Source organism: Mus caroli, unplaced genomic scaffold (assembly GCF_900094665.2).
Source record: "Mus caroli unplaced genomic scaffold, CAROLI_EIJ_v1.1 scaffold_19875_U1_1, whole genome shotgun sequence".
NCBI lineage: Eukaryota > Metazoa > Chordata > Mammalia > Rodentia > Muridae > Mus > Mus caroli.
In genome coordinates, this window is record NW_018389050.1 from 5,332 (window position 1) to 10,535 (window position 5,204).

Genomic DNA, 5,204 nt, shown 5'->3' on the forward strand with positions numbered 1-5,204 from the left:
TTCTTCTGTTTCTTCCTTTCTTCTCTTGTCGGGGTAAAGTAGCTTGCCAATGTGCATCTTGCATTCTCTTTTAAACAATGAAGAGAAAGTAAACGGAGACTAAAATGTATAATGGAATGTACTGGAATGATATACAATTAATATTTTTTCTGATATATACACATCACCTTTTGCCTCGATTGATGCTCATTTTAAACAACATACAAAATGGAACTACAGCAGTCATAGCATTAATGGAACCATAGCTGGAAACAAACCACACACACACACACACACACACACACACACACACACACACACACACAGACTTCTGTCTGTGTCTTTCAAGCTCAGCTAGCTTGTGTGTTTGAACATTGTATCATAGGATCTGTGAGGGGTGGATAGCTGAAAGGTGGATGGATGGCTTTGTGTGGTCGGTCCAGGACAGCACAGCCTGACAGCCCCGATCATAGTGTGCAACAGTGGCTCCCTCCCCTGGGTATCCGATGACAAGGGCCTATGTGAGAATAGCAACCCCTGGGCCCAGTCCTGCCACCACAGTGAGGCCAGTGGGTTCACTATCCAGCCCCTGGTTTATCAAAACATTCCGTGTGTGTGTGTGTGTGTGTGTGTGTGTGTGTGTGTGTGTATTTGCTTTTCTGGTTTTTTTAAGAAGTTAAGGTCCATATAGATATGAAAAGGAAAAGTATGCTAGGTCAGTGACATCGAAGTGTACCTACTTACACCTAAAGTATTTGGCTCACAGGGTAGAGCCGTCCTAGCCAAGGCAGGAGCTGGGATGAGTGAAGTTGCTGTCCTGCAGCCAAGCCCACGGACAGAGTCTGAATGTTGGGAATTTCAAAGGTGGCAGAGACTCCAGGGCCTCTTTGGGCATGATGTTTTTCCTGCTGGTCCCTGCACTGTGTTCAGGGCGAGATGACCCTCGCTCCTCCTCACTGATGCTCCACAAACCTGCCTTGCTGCTCCGGGGAATGGGANTTGTGGTCTGGGTAGTTGGGGTGAGGCTGGTGGTCTGTAGTGGTTGGGGTCTAGGCAGCCTGTTTGTCACACCTCTTGCTAACAAAAACTTGGTTAGAGCCTAAGAGCATGGAGGAGAGCATCTCTCCGGAGCCAGAAAGGTCGAAACGTGGAGTTACAGTCCTTGTACTTCTCTGCTGACTCATTTCTGTTTGGGGGCGCTGGCTAGTTCTGAAGGTGGTGACTGTGTGTTGGGGGAGCTGCCCTGCGATGACTTATTTCCTGTTTCTGTGCTTGCCTTGGTATCAGCTTCCTGCTGAAGGGCAATAACTAACCGTAGCAGACCGGGTACAGGACTTCATGTGCTCTGGCCAGTGGGCCTGCTGATAGGGGTAGTCTGCAGTAGCAGGTGGAAACAGACTCCTTGCAGTTGCGAAACCATGGTTTCTTGGTTCTCCAGCTCCAGCTGCTTCTTCACCTTAGTGCTGAGAGGATCCTGCTCCTGTTCCAGGCTCTGCCACACCTCAGCAGTGCTTCATCTTGGGGAGCTCCTGCTGGTGCCACACCTGCTGCTTCTCAATCTCAATCCTCAGCCTTGGAATCTCAGCTATTGTGCTCCCAGTGGTGTTTTTGGGGAGGTCATTGTAGATTTCTGTCATCATCCCCTTTATGGTGTCCATCATTTTGCTAGTGCACTTGGCAATGTGCAGCCACATCTGCTGAGGCAGTGGCAATGGACAGGTCCGCATTGATCCCAGATGCCAGGGTATTTGCAAAGCCCAAACTGCTGACCATGGCTGTGTGCTGGTCACCAGCGTGATGGTAGACGTGGATGGGCTCTGAGTGACCTCCTTCTGCTGAACTGTTGGTACATTACACAAGCTGCATGGCTGGGACAGTCTCCTTCAGTAAGAGCAGCCTCTGCTTCAGTACAGGTGTCTCTGGAGCAGGCTGTTTGCCTGCTTAAGTGTAAGGTGGCAGTTTACCTACAACTGCTGAGGTGTGGCAGAACCTGGAAAAGGAGCGAGATCCTCTCATCACTAAGGTGAAGAAGCAGCTGCTTAGGTGACAGCACCTTGGGGTCTTTCTTGGTTTTTGTTTGTTTGTTTGTTTGTTTTGGCTTTTTGTTTTGTTTTGTTTTTGTTTTTTGATCCTCCTGCTCAGAAGGATCTTCACCTAAGTCTATGACAAGTTCATTTTCTCTGTGTCTGAAACCAAGCCCAAGTGCACTGTGGGAGAAACTGTTTCATCCTTTCTGGTTAGTTTGTCCTTTGTGGGATGACGTAATGGCTTTGCTTTCTCTCCAAAGTCCTTCTCAGGCTCAGGACTGGCCTTCTCCTTGGCAGGTGTGGGGTCTTCATTCTCACTGACAGGGAAGTTACTCTACTTCCTCTTTGACCTCCACTTGGTTTGTGAGCTTGGGCTCCCATTGATGGCAGTGGCCTCTTTGTCCACCAAACTCCCTTCTTTGTCCTCAGAGTTCTCCGGCTCATTCTTGGGCTTCAGTTCCTCATCATTGGAGTACTCGCTGTCACTGCTCTCTGAGTTTTCAAAACCCTTGGAATCACTGTGCTCTATGGCTATGTAAACATCCTCTGAGATCTCATGTGTAGCTGTGCTTTGAAACTCTATGGTATTGTCCAGGCTGAGCTGGAACTGTGTTTGAACCTGCTGCTTGGGAGAGATGAGGGGGGCAGGGGCTGACTGCTGTAGGACTGACTTGTTCAGCTCCTTCAGGTCCATCTCAGCTTTGCTTTGATCCAGGTTCGGTGCTTATGGAAAGAAAGGTTTCCCTGCTTGCTCAGTCTTGGTGGAGGCTGGAGAAGTTGTGCTCTTATCAAGGAAGTCCATAGACTCTTGCACTGAAGTGGCTGGATGGGACCTTCATGTTGGGATCCTGATCCACATCGGAGCCCGTGTGCACAGAAGAGTTCATACTGGTTGGGGAGTGAGGCATGTCAGACAGGGAGATCTTGAAACCGATGCCCCACCCCATCCACGCTTAGAAGAGATCTGCTCAGAATGATCTTAGGGGATGCTGTCATGTCAAAATTGAGCTTTACCTTCTCCTGCTTCTCTGTCTTGACAGTTCTGACACTGGGGTTGTTGGGATCAAGCAGCGTTTGGTACTGGTTATTGGGCTTGTAGGGCATCCTGAACAGGGAGTAATTAAAAACCCCAAACTTCCTCTGTATGTTCTCCAAGTAAAATTCCATCTCTGAAGGGCACTGTTGAAGATACTTTTAGTCTTTTTCACAGAAAAGGGGATTTCTTTAGACATGGAGTAGCAATTATTGACTGGAACCCAGGCTCTGTCATGTTGTGTAAAGAAACGGGCATCAACCTGCCCATCTTTGTCTCTCAGAGCTTTCACTGGCCAGAATGAAAACACTTTCAGTTTCACCAAGACCAAAAGGTGTGGATTGCTAGAGGGCTCACAGAACCAGTTGTCTCATTTTTTGGCAAGCTTCAAGATAACATTCTGGACATACTTCAATTTCATTTATCTGGTGCTCTCAATTTTGATGACAACTTTTGCTATTTGCATCAACTTGTGGTTTCCCCCATTATTAATAATGCAGTTATGCAGGCTCCACTTGGCATCAACCAGGAAGGCTTCTGTACAGCTGAACATCTTCCTTTTTGCATTCGTTTCCAATATACAAAGATCCATGGGGTGCAAAATATATTCTGCAAACTGGTAAAACCACTCTGGAAATCAATCAGGTACCTCCTCAGAAAATTGGAAATAGTTCTATCTGATGAACCAGCTATACAGCTTCTGGGCATATACCCAAAAGATATTCCACCAAACTGAAGGACACATGCTCCACTATGTTCATAGTACCCTGATTCGTGATAGCCAAAAGAATGAAAGAACTTAGATGTCCCTCAACCAAAGAATGGATACAGAAAATGTGGTTCATTCACATAATGAAATACTATTCAGCTATTACAAAGGAGGACATTAGGAATTTTGTAGGCAAATGGATGGAAGTAGAAAATATCATCCTGAATGAGGTAACCCAGACCTAAGAGGACATGCATAGTATGTACTCATTGATAGTGGGTATAAGCCAAATATTATAGAATAATTATGATAAAATTTTCAGACTGTAAAAAGTTTAACAAGAAGGAAGGGCCCAGTGACAATGCTTCCATCAACTTAGAAGGGGAAACAAAATGATCAGAGGAAGGGAGGGACCTGGNTGGGAGAAGTGAGGGGGAGTGGAAAGGGGGCCCGGACCAGGTATGGGAGGATACAGGGGAGAATCCCAGAGGGCCAGGAGAATGAATGGAAATATGCAGCTTCAGGACTTGGGGTGCAGAGGGAACCTCTAGAATGTCCCAGATAATTGGGATGTGAGAGGCTTTTAGGACTCAATGAGGATGACCTTAGCCAAATTGCCCAACAGCGGGGAGATGGAACCTGAAGGGACCACCTCCAGTCCATAGACAATGCCCCCAAGTGGAGAGATGCTACCTTCAAATTTTGAACCCAGAATTGTTCCTGTCTAAAAGAAATGCAGGAACAAAAATGGAGCAGTGTTTGAAAGAAAGAAAGTCCAGTGAGACTGGTCCAACTTGGGATCCATCCTATTGGCCGTTACCAAACCCTGACACTTTTACTGATGCCATGTTGTACTTGCAGAGAGGAGCCTAGAATGGCTGCCCTCAGAGTGGTTCTACCAGCATTTGACCGAGACAGATGCTTACAACCAACCATTAAACTGAAATCANAGACCCCTGTGGAAGAGTTAGGGGAAGGATTTAAGGAGCTGAAGGGAATGGCAGCCTCGTAGGAAGACCAACAGTATCAACTAACAGATATAACCCTCAGAGCTCTCAGAAGATAATCCACCAACCAAAGAGCATACATGGCTGTTCCATGGCTCCAGACACATCTGTAGCAGAGGACTGCCTTGTCTGGCCTCAGTGGGAGAGGATGCACCCAATCCTGCAGAGACTTGATGTCCAGGGAAGAGGGATGTAGATGTGGGTTAGGTGGGAGTTGGTGGGTGAGTAGGTGAGTTGGGAAGTACCCCCTCATAGGCAAAGGGAAGGCAAGTGGGGTGAAGAATGGTTGGAAGGGGTACTGCAAAGTGGGGTAACAATTGGAAATGTAAATAAGTAATATATATATATATATACATATATATATATATATATATATATATATATATATATATATATATATACTTTCGAGATAAAAATTGGGGGGAGGATATAATTCCTCTTTTCTAGAA

General features: G+C 46.4%; 1 pseudogene; it reads right to left on the reverse strand.

Moving 5' to 3' along the window:
* Positions 1-757: 757 nt before the first annotated feature.
* LOC110287910 lies at positions 758-3,669 on the reverse strand (annotated as a pseudogene).
* Positions 3,670-5,204: the final 1,535 nt, after the last annotated feature.